An 18,360-nucleotide genomic window follows, 5' to 3' on the forward strand; every position below is an offset into this window, starting at 1 on the left:
ACTCACATTTTATTAAAATTCGTGCACCTCACAATGTAACAATTTAAACTAGTACTCCCTACGTCTCACAAAAAACATGAATATTTTGTCATTTTTGGTCGTCTCACAAAAATATGAACATTTCTATTTTAGTGCACTACCCACCACAATTCCTTTACTTTTTATTTCTACTTGGTATAAAGTGTGACCCATTTTTTCATTTACAATACACTTTTATCTAATATTTCTTAAAACTCGTGTCACTAATAAATGTTCATGTTTTTGTTAGATTATATTTTAATAAATGACGAAATTAAAACAATTATAATTATATCAATTTATCCATAATAAATTATAAACGCCCCCTTTAAATAACTCTAAACACACATTCATCCACTGATCTAAATTGAGTGATTTTTTTGACCTTCTTCAGTTTTTGTTCTTTTTGGGAGTGACCCAGGCTTGAAGAAAATAATGAATGTTTGCTTATGCCGATAATTGATAATTCTACTTTCAAATTCTTGGAGAAGCGACAAATTTTACCCACAAATTTCATAATTTTTAATACTCCCTCCGTTTCGCTATTCATGTCTCGTATTCCTTTTTGGGTTGTCCCACCGATAATGTCTCGTTTCTATTTTAGGAAATAATAAGGGCATACTTAAAATAAATTAATTCACTAATTGTAACACTAATTAACCCCTAATTTTCTTTCTCTCTCCACATTCTCTTTCCTCTCTCTTTTCTTCACCAATCGGCCGCCCTCCCACCTCCCACCTCCACCATCTTGCCACCTCCACCACCCTCCCACCTCCACCATCGCGCCACCCCCTGCCGCCTCCACCCACGCCGCCTCTTCTTTTCCCCCTACATTGCTTTTCTCTTACCCCAATTTCTAGGGTTCCCTGCTTCTCTTCGAATTTTCGCCCCTTTGGTGAGTCCCGCCACCACCGTTGCCGTCGCACCGCCGCCCTCTCCATCTCGAACCCTCTCTGCACCGTCGGCCAGCCGCCGCCTCCACTCACGTCATCGTCTGCCCTCTCCATCTCGAACCCTCTCTCCAGTTGCGTCGATTTGTGCGAGGAGAAGCTCGAGGCGATCCGCAGAGATTCGTGCCAATAGGCCACTCCAGCCACCCCCTCCAACGAAACCCTAGCAGCGGCGCGGCGGGGCTGAGTCCAAGCGGTGTTGGCTTGACCGAGAAGACGATGTAGAGGCTCGAGGCGATCTGCCGCGATTCGCCCCTCTGAATGAAACCCTAGCAGCGGCGCGGCGGAGTGCGAGCGGCGATGCAGATCTGTTCCTGAAATTTTCACTCTCTGTTCATGAAATTTTCTCCAATTTTGTTTGAGTTCGATCGGTTCGAAATCTGTAGATTGGAATTGTTGATTGCAGATTTTTGTTCAGAATTGTTTGAGTTCAGAATTGAAATATGCAGATTGTTAATGTTCGATCCAGATTTTTGTTCAGAATTGTTTGAGAAGATGATGCAGAATTGTTTGAGTTCGATTGGAATCTGTTCGAAACCTCAGAATTTTTTATTTTCAAAATTTTATTTTTGTTCGATCAATTTTTCATTTTCAGAATTTTAATTATTTAAGAATTTTTCATTTTCATTGGAATTGTCTGACATTAACAATCCTTTAATCATAAACTTAAACATGTGGACCACACTCCTTATTCACCTAATTTGCTTCTCCTTAATGTCACAGCCCGCCCTAACTAAGGATAGTTAAGCCGAGTGATCTACGACTAGGGATGGGGTTAAAGAAGAAGGGGAAGAAAAGGGGCGTCATTTATAGCCGTAAAACTTACTCATCTTAATAAAACTCGTCATTTTTATTCATGAATACTCAATTGAAAATAGTCTATGAAAGACAGCATAAAACTTAATTAATATCATTAATCAAGTTATACATCATATGAAACCATTCTCTTAAGACTCAAAGTATGACATAACATACTATAACATCAACAACATCTTGCAGCGGAAAGTAGCTAGACATATGTATGAAGACATATTCTAGACAGGTTAACTATTTATTAACAACCCTGGAGACTCCGCTCATTGCAGCACCATCATCACATCAACTCAACCTGCACATTTAGAAAACATATGCAGGGCTGAGTACAAAAGCACTCAGTGGGCACGTATGCCTAGGTATAAAAATACATGCTTCAAAACTGTAAATTGTCATGCCATCATAAACAGTACAGCAAGGGAGTTTTTCGCTAAAAAGGCCCAAGCTTACTAAGTTCATTTGTGATTCTTAAAGTTCGTCTGCAGACTAAGTTCTCTTGTAATCTATCATATCTGGAACTGTGTGCCGGAGAGGTGGCCACCTCTCACGGTCACTTGACCGGCCAACCCGCTAGATGACTCACGGTCACTGGTGTACACTAGCCCTGGCAGGATAGCTATCAACTGCTCAGGACCCGAATTCGATTGCATCATTGGCAAAGCCAAAGCAGATAGATATCATACTAAAATTTAAACATTTTATGGCAAGACAATACTTGAAATAACTTTAACTCAAAGATTTTGTCATGAAATAACTTGCTTGAACGTAACATTTAAACTCATTTGATATATATATGAAACTGAAATTAACAGTTAGATCATCTCATGCATTCATTCGTATAAGAGGCCTACGACACGCAGGGGATCTCTATATACGTATAGTAAAAGTAATGCCCACCTGATTGCAGTGTTTTGCTACTTAAGACAATGATTCTCTTTCCTTAGCGCGATAGGTTACTCAGACGCTTTTGTTTATTTGAACCTTTAATAACACGAAAACATGTGTTCGAGTGAATAATAGAAAAGATAACAACAAATGCAGTGAATCACTATTCACTCATTTCTCTAACTACCCATATTTCCTTAAACGACTATATCTAACTCATATACAATCGTTCTTCCTTTATCAAAATACTTCATGTACCTTTGAGGATGTAGGAAATTCCATTTTATATTATTCATTTATTTATCTATTATAAATAAAGAATAATTCTATAAACATAAAACGTTTTCCTTTTCCCCATTTAATAATGTCAATCACCAATATATATATATATAGGGGTGGGCTACCGTGAGAGCACATCTTAAAATAAGAAATAAGAACAATTTTTAATGTATGAATTTTATGTAGAACACGTATGAATTCGCTGTATAAAGGTATGAATTGTGAAAAATAATTTTTTGCTACCTTTGGGATTCGAACTCAGGACCATAAATCCATCCGACAGGATTACGAACCAACCGTTGATCTTGATGATCTAAGGGCTGAAAATGATTCTTATTTTATATCTTAAGAAATGCTCTTATTTTAGCCCTTCCCTATATATATATATATATATATATATATACACATCAATAGCTCATTTATAAACTAAAAGTGATATTTTATCAACAATAAAACTTTAAAAATCTTAATAGGAATTATTTTGAATCATTTCCATCTCAACAAAACTGTATAGATTCAACTTCAACTAATAAACTGCTTTTACTCCGAACTCGTATGGAGTCGAATTTTATATCAATAGAAACCTCTTTGAGTCTAGTTTAATTGAAAAAAAAGTGTGTTGAAAAACTCCAAGTAGTTTAAGAGATATAGCGATTTTCCCATCGCCTACCAGATTCGGCAGTTTCTGCCAACTGAAAGTCCAGATTTTTGAAAAAATAGCAAACGTTACCGGAATAACCTCAACTTTTATATGCAGATATCTAACACATATATCTTCATACAATAAAAATTTGAGAGTTAAATATCAACATATGGTTACTGAAATAATTAACCTAATCATCTGCCTCACGACAGTTTCAGCAGATACTGACAGTAGACTTCTCAAATTTTAAAAGGGTAGTAAACGAAGTTCAAATAACATGAAACTTTGTACAAATATTCACCACACTCCCATCTATACCCCAGAAATTTCCCATAATATAATAGAAACGGGAATGCATTGAAATAAGGGCGTCAACTTACCCTTGTCCAAGTGAGCACTAATGGAAGTTGTTCGTCGGGGGTTTTCCGGTCGTCGTTCCGCGATGGTGTTTAGCCGCGAAGGTCTACGACTTAGTTTTCCTCGTGCGAGGTAGATCAGGCTACACAACGGTGGTTTCTCGATCCTTTTTCGTCGTAAGGATAGTGAGAAACGAAGGCCGTAAGTTGGCCGGTGGCTAAGTCGGGAATTCGACGTTGGCCGCCGAAGGATATTGCGGTCTTTGATCAGGGAAAAACAGAGAAGGCTTCGGCCTTTCGATTGTTGGATTTGGTAGCCTGAAGATGGAGGAACGAGTACACGTTCTCGGTTCAGAGCCTAGTGGCCGGTCGGCGAAGAAACAGCCCGGCGAAGGGAGCTCACTTGAGCTCTTGCAAGTAAGAAATTTAAAAAAAAATTTCTCCTAAACTCTCTCTTGCCTCACACCTCTTGCTGCACTTCTTCCTTCTGCAGAACTCTCCTCAATTTATAGAGGAGTTTCTGCAGACAACAGAATCAAAATGGTGGAAATTGTTTTTGGTACCGGGAGTTGCAACTTTTGAAGATTTGGTTGTTGAAATTTGCATCCTTTGACAATTGTGATCTTGCCGTGAAATTTCTTTTTCGGCGTGCTGAAGCTTTTGAAAATTGAAGATGAATAGTTGTAGGAGAGAGTTGGTGATAAACTGAACTTTTTGCAGAAGAGTTTAAGATGGAAGAAAATGTAGTAAAATGGAGCAATTACACATGCATGAAGATAATGCAACTTTTTAAAAAAAATTGTTGCAGTAATGAGGTGTTGGAGGGGAAGGTGGAATAGTGTAGGGATGTTGGGAAATTAGGTGCAATTTCCCTCTAACCAGATATGTGAGAGCGAGATAAATGCGGAATAATAAAGACACAAATTTGATAACGGAGTTCGGCCAATTATGCCTACGTCTCCGGAGCTGCTGCAGATCTATTTAACAAAGGAAGAAAAAAATATACAGTGTTTACAACACTCACAACACTCAACTCACAACCCGTTATACCCCGAGAAAATTACTATCTAATTTTCTCACACCAAAAGCTTCTAACTAAGCTTTTGTCTCAAACCCTCAAACTCTCGTATTTGAGATTTTACTTCAACTCACTCTTGCTCTCTCTAACAGAAAGAAGTATTTTCTGCTTTGGTGTGTTTTTAAACTGCTGCGAATCCTAGCAATTTATAGGCAAAACTGGAATAGTGTTACTGTAGCAAAGGTTGAAAAATCATGCGCATTAGTCCAAAGCAGCCAAAACTTTTCTGCAAAGCACCAACTTTTTTTTTTTGACAAATTGTTAGCACCAACTTTTTGACTAACAAGGGAATAGTGTAGGAATTGATGTGTTGGATGAAAAATCGAGACATACGTGTAGTGCCGTGATCTAGTTTCTCCTAGTTCCTGTAATAATTCTCCAATTCTCGTTTAATAAATACTCGTCGTATTTATATAAATTAAATCCTCAATCTTGAGATTTAATACGTGAAAGTCGAAATTAATTCGCAACTTAGTACTAAACATATAAAGCGTGAAATAATAAAATTATTATTAACATAAACTCGAGTTATAATTCTAGCAATTCGATTTAAATAACACGATTTATGAAATCGGTTATAAATCTAAAATTTCTAATACTATTGATTAAATCAATCAACTGGTAATGCAAGGTCTCAAACGTGTAGCTAAACCAATAATTTAATTATTGGTTTGATTCATGATTGAATATTAAATCGCAGCTCTGTATCTCTTATACAGACTTTTGCTGAAATAATATTATCTGAATAAAATAGTCACAATAAATAATTAAAAGAATTTTATAACTAATGCACATGTTTAATCTAATATATATTTAAAAGAGCGGGGCATTACACTTAATCTCCGTGCCGAAAAGTAATGGGACATGAATAGCGGGACGGAGGGAGTATAAATTATTAATAATTTTAGAATATCTCAAAATTTTAATTCGCCTATATTCATTTTATTTAGGGTTAATTGCATCAAAATAAACGAACTTTAGTCACTTTTCCATTTTGCACGCGAACTTTGAAATTTACAATTTTAATCATGAACTTTGCAAGTGTTTCAATTTATCCTTAAAATTGAATTTCCCCAATTTGATGCTGATGTGGATCATATGTGGCAGCCGGAAGTGTGCCACTTATTTCACCATCCGACACATGAAACGATGTCATTTTTTAGGGGTAAACGACGTAGTTTTGTCTCAATTGATGAAATTAGGTTTAAATTTCAAAAGTCCCAATGTCATCTCTCATTTTCTCCTCTCCGTAGATACCACCAAACCAGATGCAGTCACTAAAATGGCATCAACGCTCCACGCTCAGAAATGGTACAAGCTAAGAGTCTGATCACCCACCTACAGTCCCAGATGATGGAGAGAAAGGACTGCGGAAGGTATAGAAAACCTCTTATTCTCCAAATTCTTCTTCTCCTCGGTCTTAAACGTTGAGGAAATTTCAATGATTGGAAAGTTTTGGTGGATACAAGAATCAGTTTCGTCAGCCTTTGTGTTCTGCTCATTAACGCATCTTTAGTTTCTTCCTTTTGTTCCAATCTTGACTGCAACCGCACTTGACCATCTTCTAGCTTTAGGAGTCGGACCACCATAACAATAAATTATGCCTATTTTCAATTGTTCCAGTTCTTCCTTCAAACATCGAATTTTCGTATTGGTACTACTTGATTAATGATTTCTCATCAATGGTGATAACTTGCAACGCCCAGGCTACGCCGACGACGGTCAATTTGGCCACCGGAACGCCGATCCGACCCACGAGCATACTGGCAGTGGGCGCCACGGGCACATTGGGCTGGCAGATTGTCAGGAGAGCACTAGATGAAGGCTATGATGTTCGCTGCCTCGTACGCCCTCGCCCTGCCCCTGCCGGTTTTCTCCGCAACTGGGGCGCAACCGTCGTCAATGTAATCCAAATTAATTTTCTGCACCTCCCTTTTAGGTTGCTCCGGAAAGAAGATAACGTTTGGGGTAAGAATTAGAGCTTTTTTTAGATGACCAAAACGACGTCGTTTTGTATTTCCATGTCAGCTATAATTACACGTGTTATATACGCGTGGCATCTACAATGACACGTAAATTTTTCGGCTGTCGAAATTTAATTTTAAGGAAAAATTGACACTTGCAAAGTTTATGATTAAAATTGTAAATTTCAAAGTTCATGTGTAGAATAAAAAAGTGATTAAAGTTCGTATATTTTAATGTAATTAACCCTTTTATTTATTTAAGTTCATTTTCAACGCTTCCTTCACGAATTAGATCCGTCGAGAAAATGAGGATTATCTTGAATCTTGATTGGTGGGAGAATGAAAGTCGATCCTATACCTATTTGTATATGCGTGTGTGCTTTAGTTGGGCGTCGCATATTTATGTCAAACAATAATGAATTTTATATGTAAAAATCATATCAATCACAAAATAATTTATGTATCATTACCATCATCATTTGTGGGCCTGCCAAAATTATGTTCTATTTTTTTCGAATTTATTTTCTAAAATGTAAATAATATATGTAACATCTGACGATTATTATCCGTGGTTGAAATAAATTTTGTACTTATATAGCCAATTAAATCATTCGTTTGTAATTTATGTTAGATAGGCCGTCTCGAAAAGTTCCATTCCAAAAGAATTCATGAAAATTTTGCCCAATAGAAAAGGCAATTCAGTTTTGGGCTCGTGTCTCTTGTAATCGGTAAACGCTTTATGCATAGAGCTGTCAAAATTAGCTTGATTCGATAGGCCGGTTCAATCCGTTCGAATTTAATGTTGATTGGGCTTGATAAAATAGAGGCTCGAAAAAAATTGGACCTAAAAAGCCCGTCCAGACGGCCGATTGGGCTTTGGGGCTAAAACACCCGGAGTTTTTGAGCTTTTTGGCCCGTCCGATTTTTTTAATTATTAATTTATAATATTTACTTGTCTAATTATACATTTTGAAATTTAAAATAGAAAGGAATTAAAAATAGATTGAAGTTCAGATTTCACTCTTATGTCAGCTCATTCATTGATAAATTTTAGCGCTTCTAAACTGAATATAAAAAATATTTTATCTTGAATGCAATACTCGATATAAATTAATTTTTTTAGCCAACTTGATATAAATTAATTAATTAAACACACACACATATATACATATATATTCATATTTTATTTATTTAAATTATTTATTTTATGAACCTTTTCATAATATAATGAGTATTACCATTTCTCTTTAACTTTGCCATGGTCTGTGACCGTGACTTTGCACATTTTTAGAATAGACTTTAGTTAGTGCAGTATAGAATATGAACGTATGTTTTGATAATTTTATAGTTTACAATGGGTGCTTTCTTGATTTGAATATCATTCTATTAATTTTGAGTTTAATATATATATATATATATATATATATATTATGACTTTAAATTTGTTTAGATACTTTGAAGTGTTATTTAATAAACTATCTATTATATGATTTTTATTTATTTTTTGTTGTGCTTTGACTTACAATAGTATGATTTAAGATTTTTATTTAATCCTTAATTATATTTTTGAATTGATTATTTGATTTGATGCTAGTCGATTTAATTTATTATTATTTTTTTTAATCATTTTTATAGTAAAAAAATAAAATTTAAGAGAAAAAAGTTATTTGGTGGGTTTGACCCGACCACCCGAAGGCCCGATAGGAGTTGGGTTGGGCTTGCTATTATGAGGCCTGATCATATTTTGGCTCGGCTTGGCAGTATAATTCGAAAGCTCAGTGGGTTGGGCCGGGCTAGCCCGACCCGACCCATTTGACAACATAGGTGGGCTAAATCCCAATATGAAAGCCAATTATTACTCTCTCTGTCCCGTTTCAACTTTCAAATGACCCTATTTCTATTTTGAGTTGTCCCACTTTAAATGACCTAACCCAAATTTAGAAATATTTAACACCACTTTTTGGATGGTCCCACCGCCACTTTACACCTTTATCACACAATTCTTAATCTCTGTGCCGAAAAATTTAGGGTCATTTGAAGCGGGACGAAGAGAGTAATATATATTGTTTCAGTTCACAAAATTTTTAATATTATTACTATTTTCATTCATTCATAAAAATTATAATATTTAAAAATATATATATCACTTTCATTTTAAACATCATTCATACTCAATATTTACAAAAAAATTCAACCATTTAACATGTCAATTTTAATGCGTCCATTCTTCCACTAAAATTTAGTGGGTCTCTTTCTCCACTTTACATATCTCTCAATCATTTATAAACTCGTGTCTTTCAAACCACGTTGTAATTTTCGCGAAAGAGGAAATATTTTATTAAATATTTATAATAAATACTCCATACATCCCAATATTCATGACCTATTTTTCTTTTTGGGTTGTCCTAATATTCATGATCTATTTCCCTTTTAAGCTATAATTAACATTTAATTAAATTTTTTAATTAAACTAACAAACCCTAATTCTTCCCTAAATTTCTCTCACCCCTCCCCCCTAAATTTCTCTCCACAGCTTCTCACTCTTTCACCAACCTCAACATCTCGCCTCCACCATCACGTCTCCAACTTATGCTCTGAATCTGAGATTGAGAGGTGGAGAAAGGGAGATGAGAGACTGTTGAGATCAGAGAAAGATTGAGGTGGGTAAGGCCATCTGGTGGATGAGCTTGTGGATGTGGGGGACGTCAGTGAAATTTGCAGAAATTTGCATAATTGCTTAACAAAGAATGATGGTCTGTTTCTTTAATTTCTTGAATTTCTTTAATTATTTCTTGAATTTGGGGGAAATAATGATGTCTTGAATTTCTTTGTTGGTTGTTTGAATAATGGTGTGTAGGGGGTGAAGGGAGACGACGAGGACAAACAAGGCGAAAGGAAGGCAGCGGGGTGCCGGGCTCGCCGATGTTGAGAGCGGCATCAACAACAGAATTTCGAAGAATTTTGAAGAATTGACTGTTGCTTTGTTAACAATACTTAAATCAACTAACAATATAATTAAACATGTGGGCCATACAACTTTTCTCCTAATATAACTCTATTTAATATCTGTGGCGAAAAGAAACAGGCCATGATTATTGGGACGGACATAGTAGTTTCTAAAAAGAAATTGATGCTTATGTCTAGAGATGTCAACTCAACTTTTTAACACATCAACTTTGGTGCGTCCATCTCTTCACTCAATTTTAATGGGTTTATTTCTCCATTTTATATATAGCTCCCGACTATTTATTAAATTTCATGTCTTTCAAATCACGCTATAATTTTTGTGGACGAAGGAAGTATTTTTTTTCAATATTTATAATAAATAGTTTCTAAAAAGAAAATGATGCTTATATCTAGAGATGTCAATCTACCAAACCCACTTGATTTCGGGTTAGTTTTTATTTGCGCCACTGGGATTTTTTTTATTTGGAGTTAAAAGTTTTCGAGCCTAACATTAAAACTTTGGTTTTTGGGCTAGCCATCAGGCTAAAAAATTTACAAAAAAAAAAAAATACTCGCTTTGTCCATAAAGAGTATACAATATTGAATTCGACATGAGTTTTAATAAAATAGTTGGTAGATGTGTTTTTACTGGACAAAAAGTCTCACCATATATATGTGGGTGGTTGTGATTGAATTGAATAGGGTTATGGGTGATTTTTTTTGGTAAATATGAGGTGATTGTAAGGTTGAATAAGGAGATTGGTGTAAGGTCATGTTCTAACAAAAAAATGCATTATATCTTCATTGTGGACGTTAAATAAGACAATTGGTGTATACACTTCATGGAGAGAGAGAGAGAGTAATAATATAATCTTTTATAACAATATTTTTGTAATAAAAAAAGTATACATTTTCTCAATCAAAACACTTAACCTTGTATTACAAATATAAATCGGTGGCATTTCGACTTATATAATAACTAATAAGAAATTTAATAAGATGTAAGGATTTGATGTATATTGAACCTAATTGATCATATTTCTTTAATTTTCATATAATTTTTTTATTAACTATTGGAGAAAATAAAAACACATTCCAAAAATTAAATTAAAATCTTATTATCAAATTCAAAAACAAAGTAATGAAGTTTGACAACGTGATAAGAGACTTTTCTATTAGTTGGGCCAACCCTCAGTTTTCATGCTAGCATTGTGAGGCTAGAGCTATTTTAGATTTGGCTAATTCAGACTTTTTTTTTGTTTCGAGCTAAAATTTGTATACCCTAACTCTCCTTTTCTTTTTCTTTTTTTTTTTTCTTTTGTTTTTCTTGGTCTATTTGGACGGGTCCATCATTTGGTCAAATTGGCATCGCTACTTATGTTTATATATATCTTATGACTGCAAATCCAATATCTTATGATTATACAAATCCAAATTGACATCCCTATTTTTTGTTTCGGGCTAAAATTTATATACCCTAGCTCCCATATTTTTATGTGATAATAAGCAACCACTTAAAAAACATAAATTATACTCACTCCGTCCCGAAAAGATAGTCCTAGAAAGGGAAGACACAAGTTTTAATAAAAAGTAGTTGAATGTATTGTGACTGGAGAAAGAATCCACCTTAGAGGACTAATTTATAGTGTCTATAAATAGAAATAGACTAATTTTTGTGGACGTAATAAAATGATAAAAATGAACTATTTCTTGAAGACGAAGAAAATAGTAAAAAAAAATCAATATAACTATAAAACAATTGAGAACATAACACAATCATAGCAAAACCTAACTCAATCAATACATGCAAAGAACAAATCAATCACAAGATTTATGTGGTTTAACAATGTGCCTACGTCCACGACAGATGGAATGATTCTTTTATTGATGACAATTCACACATAAAAAGATTATGCTTCAAGCTCCAGGAACAAGATTACTATACTCTTTCTGAATCTCTATCTGAATCTATTTTCTTTTAGCAATCTATCTCTGAATCTATATACTATACTCTTTCACTCTCTAGCATGGAACGAAGATTAGATACAACACGTATAGATAGACATAACTTATATACTCTACAAGATTATTATAGCTATGATGCAGGTAGAAGCGTGGAATATATTTGATACTGATAATATACGAACTCCGTTGATAACCATCGTATACCGGAATACGTACAATAAGGGTTAATTCGTTGATTCACTCATGAATACCGGAAGAACACCACGAGAAGGGAACAATCCCACCCTCTACATTTTAACTCTCAATTCGACTCTCATAGAACATAAATAAAACTCCTATTTATAATAAAACCCTAAACATCTAAAAGGAAACAAAATAACTTGACCAACAAGACAAATCAATAATTAAAGATATAATATATTATACGATTCTATCTTCACCATTCTCTCCATCCTTGAAACGATTCGTCCTCGAATCGGAAATGTCCTTGATGATGTTCTGCATAGGATCGATCATATTGACCGTGTAGGAAGTCAAAGATCTCTCAATTCTGTGCTCGTAATTCCTTGAATTGTTGAGACAGAAGGTCGTCGTCACGATGGAGATAATCTTGAACATTCTGAACGGTTGATTGACGGGGAGACATCGCGTAGGAGCGTAGCAAGGCTCTGGATACCAACTGATGCAGGTAGAAGCGTGGAATATATTTGATACTGATAATATACGAACTCCGTTGATAACCATCGTATACCGGAATACGTACAATAAGGGTTAATCCGTTGATTCACTCATGAATACCGGAAGAACACCACGAGAAGGGAACAATCCCACCCTCTACATTTTAACTCTCAATTCGACTCTCATAAAACATAAATAAAACTCCTATTTATAATAAAACCCTAAACATCTAAAAGGAAACAAAATAACTTGACCAACAAGACAAATCAATAATTAAAGATATAATATATTATACGATTCTATCTTCATCAAGCTATATATGTACGATCGACGACTGAGATGAGCACCTGACCTATAACTAACTATTTCTTCATTGTAACCGAGTTTGCTCAACTATAGGCTGTGCATTCATGGCTCCCACAGTCCCACATACCTTATATGCAAGCATATATATTTAACAATAACGAATTCAACGTGAAAAAGAAATTAAGAGCATCAACATCCATTGAGTTAGTTACTGACTCATTTAAGGAGGGGACTATTTATGAATCAGTAGCCTGCATTGGGGTGGGGAGGCTGACTTATATCCATTAGTTTTGGTTTTTGTATTTTTTATTTAATTTAAATAACATAATTGTTAAAATTACATAAAATTAAAATTATCTAAATTAAAAGACATAATTAAAATTATATAAACTTAAAATTAGATTAATTTAAATTATTAAAATTTAAATAATTAAGAAAATTAAAAATTAAAATAATTAAATAATTAAATGAAACATTTTAATGTTTAGCCAAAGTCACTAATTTTAAAGCCTATTTTTAGTTAAATAATTAAATAAATTATTTTAAAAGCCCATCCCACTAGAGAAACCCTATTTCTTTCCCTTCTTCTTCTCTGTTTCTCCTTCTCTCCTCTTTGCGCCTCCGGGTATGTTTTTTAATTATTTTTTTTATTTCATGTGCATGTATTACACGCGATGGGGGAAAAGAGCGGATGAGCCTTACTCATCAGGATGAGTAAGGCTCAAGTCAACGACGTCTCACGTTGGTCTACTCATCGGGAAAACGACTCAAGTTCCCCCGGATGAGTCGACCGATGTGGATGCTCTTAATATTCAAATTTGAGATATTTTATTAAAAAGACATTAGAGCCTCCGTATTGCAAAGCTTATCTGGGTTCTTAAAAGTGGTTCCCATCATCTAGGAGCCTCTTCCCCACAGTGAGGCTCTCTCCACCCGGGCTCTTAATTTTTTTTTCATCTTTATTTTTAATGTTTTTTCCAATTAAATTTAATAACATAAATTTCATTTAAATTAAAATTTAACACTACATTGATTAAAAATTAAAATTATATTAACATTAAATTAAAAGCCTAAATGAATTCAAAGTAAAAGAACATTAAAAATAAAGATAAAATAGAAAAGAAAATTTGGTGACGATGCCGCCCCAATATACGCCACCCTTTTGGTCGGCTCCCTTCATGGAATCGAGCGTAGCCTCCGCATACAAACGACATACGAGAGTCGTCTCGGCCGGAGTGTAGCCGCCTTTTTGTTTGGTCGTCGTCGGTATGGTGGGTATCTCCACCACATCATCATTCACCGTCGCGAAAAATTGGCGTTCAAGTTAATTCCCTCAAGACCCGCCATAGGAACGACATTTGATTCTTGAGAGAATGATGAGAAGGCTGCATCGGACGAATTTGGATTGGCCGAAGACGAATTTTGCGAGTGGTTGTTCCACCAATTTCCACAATTATCCTCCGTTTTTTCTAGCACAATAAAATGGGAAGAATAAATTGAACAAGAAGAAGAAGAAGAACAAGAAGCGAGTTGTGTGAAAATTGAATTGGGAGAAAATAGTATTTATAGAAGAAAAAAGAATAAAAATAAAAAATAAAAAAATTAAAGAGCTATTGCAACGGCAATATCAAATAAAAAGAAATCTACAATTTTCAAACAAAAAGAGTCGTTCCATTTTTTTAATGCACCGTATTTTCTGATTGGGCCGTGCAGTGCACCCCACTCCTCTCTCCTTCTGAGCTCGGCGCACGCATGGACACTGGAAGCGCACCCATGAGGCGCGATATTGGGGTGGGACTCGTGCGAGCCCCCACTACAAATGCTCTTAGACCACACCCAATGAGCTAAAGTGAGGTAGTGAGGTGTGCGTGTGTTGGTCAAGCGGTAAGGGGTTAATCCCTAAGGCCAAAGGTTTTGGGTTCGAGTCCCCTATGACGAGGTCTTTAAATTTCTTTATTTAATACTATTAATTTATCAAAAAAGAAAAAAAAAAGGAGGTACTGAGAACAAATAATCTGTATTAACTTAAAGAAAAATTTCTACATTTGAAAATATTTCCTATTTTAATATTTGAGATAACAACATAAAAGATTAGAAAAAAAGGTTTCATCTCGAATAAACTATTTTGTTGTATTTTAATGATTGGTGTACTTAAAATTCTATGAACAAAACAAGTCTTTGTCAATATCCTAACTTTTAAAATGAAATAAGTATTTGTTAATATTCAATTTTAAAAAGTAAAATAAGTCTTTGTCAATATATCCAATATTTTTGTTGAACTTTTGACAATTGTTTTTGTGGTGTAAAAATAGGAGCAAAAGAAGGAAATTGTTATTGAAAAGATGCCTCAAATGGCTTATCCAGAGTTCTGAAATTTTCATTGGTTGTATGTTATGTGTATTTTTCAACTTCTTATCTTCTTCAATATTTAATTTAGTTTTTTTGGTAAATTTTATATGACAACAAAGTGTTGCAAGTATTTTAACAAAGTTACTAGTCCTCTATGACAAGATTGTTTCTTTTCAATAGCTGGAAATTAATTTTAGCCAACCTCTCTCAAAAATTGACACATTAATGGGTTAAATATAGTTCTATTAAGATCCATAAGCATTAAATTCTTTAATTTTGAGGCCCCATCCATAATCCATGTATATTAATTTCTTTCCCAATATCCCATAAACTATTTTTGACTTGATATTATATCCTTAGGGTGCGTTCTTTTTTGTTGTAAATTTATCATGAAAAAAGGAAGGATAAACAAAATTTCACCCTTTAAATCTTTCATTTCTTTTCCCACATTTCCTACTTGACCTTTACTCATTTCTCATTTACACTATAAATGAGGGATAATATTATCACATCAAAAATTTGTCCATCTGTAGTTGTTTTAATAGAATGAAAATAGCTGGATTTGTGGTAGCCTCTGCTACAAAAAATAGTTTCCCAACTGTCTATGACTGTGTGTATATTAGTCTTATATTAATCAACTAACCATATCTACAATGAGCAAACGTCTCGTGTCCTACAAAATTAAAGATGTCTCTGCACATGTTATTCGTAAGAATAATATTAGGAATCGGTTCAAGATAATTTATATAGGAGAAGTTTGGCTTGTTTGATAATACATGATTGATTGAATAATCTATAATTTATCTTAATTAAATATTTAATTTACGTAATTCGTCTTATAATAAATAATTTGGTTGTATTTTAACCATTAATTGAATGATTAGTTATTACCCAAAACATAGATTTAATCCATTAAATCAAATAGTGTATGTATTTCCTCAAAAAGATAAAAAAAAAAAAAATCAAATAGTGTATATTGATAAAATGAAATATAAGATCACGACACAGTAATTTGAAAACGTAATAAATAATCAACATTGTTATGAATGGAGACAAGATTTAATTAATACTTTTATATGCCAATGAAACCTTGTTCAAATGATAAAGTTGAGACACTCAAAAATTCTCTTTCGTGAAAGGTCTTGAATTCAATCTCACCTGCATGCTAGTAATTTTCTCACCTTTGTGTGGTATAGAGGTCTCGCTTGCGTGCGAGTGACTTATTTAATTATATTTGAATATCTCTTGTAATTCTAATTTAAAAAAAAAAAATCATATTCATGATTAGGGATGACAACGGGCCGGATCTGGAGCATATCTCATCAATACCAGATCCAGATCCATTTTAATTTATGGGATCCAAATCCGCCCCAAATCCAACGGATCTGAAAATTTGGGATCCAGATCTAGACCCGTTAGATCTGCCTATCCACGGGTCCAGATCCATAAATCTAATGTTTTTAAATTAAATTAAAAAAAATCACAAAATCAACAATATGTAGTTTCCATCATAAAAAATATTGCACAAAACATATTCATCTAATACAAAGTATCAACATAGAAAAATAAGTCACTAAAAATTCAAAATAAACAAATATCAATGCTCAAGTCAATGATAACAAGTCTTCCAAATTACATTTTCTAAGAAAAAAAGTCCCCATCATCCATGGTACAACTACTGTAGGAGAAACTAAGGTTCTTTTCAAGACATAGTGTATTGTTTTTAATTTTTAATATATTTAATATTATTAATAAAATAAATATAAAATATAAAAAATATATATTAAATAAAATGGATCCACGGGTCGAATTTGGGTCGGATTCGGATCTAAAATTTCAAGATCTAGATCCAGATCCGTTTTAAAAATTGAGATCTAGATCCGAATCCAGATCCGTCGGGTCCAAAAAATTGTGATCCAGACCTTGAAAAACAGATCTGGATCCACGAATTTGGGCCGGGTCCAAGATCTACTACCATTTCTATTCATGATCATGGGTAGTTTCTTTTGAGATATGAAATACTCCATAACTGCAATAAGATAGAAAAAAAATTTATATTTTCATGGTATATTCTCTTTAATTATAAATTTATCATCATGATAAAATAAGAAAATTATATAAAATTTAAAACTTTTATCACACTTTTATTTAGGGTTAATAGCCGGTAAATCCATGAGTTTTTTTTTCATTTTCTGGTTTATACCATGACCCTCTAATTTAACTTTCAAATACATTAATTTACAATTGAGTCGCAATTTTCCCACGGCGAGAACCTCCGGCCAAATTAAAGCTGATGTGTTTCCTATGTGGCAAAATTAAATTTGACGTGCAATTTTCCTAGAGAAAACGATGTCGTTTTAATTAAAAATTTAAAATAAATTAAAAAACCCTTAAACTCATACGTCATCCTCATCCCCACCCCCTCCCAGCGCATCATAACCTCCCTATTGCCAACCACCTGTCACGACCGCACTTGCTAAGGATAGCAAATTCGGGAAAATCGCGACTAAGGGAGGGAATTTAGGAGCGGGATTTAGAAAGGGCATATTCGTTTTCTTGATGACTCGACTTGTATAAAGAAATCAATCGAAATATCTAGATATCAATGAAGGCCACAAGGGGACCGTACATAATATTATTCAAAGGGGTACTCAACGAGTTTGAGTACATTATTAAATAGTACATATTGTTTTGACAGATAACATAATGTCTTAGTAAAATCAGTGTTTGCAGCGGAATAATAATTTGAATATATGTATGAAGACATATACTCTACTCTGAGGTACTCGTCCTAGATTGACAGAAGCTCCGCTTGCACACTACATCCTCGATCACCGCTCAACCTGCACATTTAAAAATACATGCAGGGCTAAGTACAAAAGTACTTAGTGGACACTTGCCGAAATTTACATACATGCATAATATTTTATTGTCAAGCCTTTCAACAGTAGTAAAATACGAGGGTTTTCCTTTAAAGACTCGTATTTACCAAACATAATATCATTTCTTTCATCAATAACCCGCGCAGGTATTTTATATCATTAATCACCATATCAGTAACTCGTGCCGAGAGGGAGGCCTCCCTCTACGGACACTATGATCGGCCAACCCGCTAGATGACTCACGATCA

General features: G+C 34.1%; 1 long non-coding RNA gene across 1 annotated transcript; it reads left to right on the forward strand.

Annotated features, from left to right (window-relative positions):
- The first annotated feature begins 6,238 nt into the window (after nt 1–6,238).
- LOC131019924 (uncharacterized) lies at nt 6,239–7,252 on the forward strand. The gene is made up of 2 exons (XR_009100545.1): nt 6,239–6,398; nt 6,729–7,252. It is a non-coding gene; the product is annotated as an uncharacterized LOC131019924 (long non-coding RNA).
- The last annotated feature ends 11,108 nt before the right edge of the window (nt 7,253–18,360 follow it).

Source organism: Salvia miltiorrhiza, chromosome 4 (genome assembly GCF_028751815.1).
Source record: "Salvia miltiorrhiza cultivar Shanhuang (shh) chromosome 4, IMPLAD_Smil_shh, whole genome shotgun sequence".
Taxonomy (NCBI): domain Eukaryota; kingdom Viridiplantae; phylum Streptophyta; class Magnoliopsida; order Lamiales; family Lamiaceae; genus Salvia; species Salvia miltiorrhiza.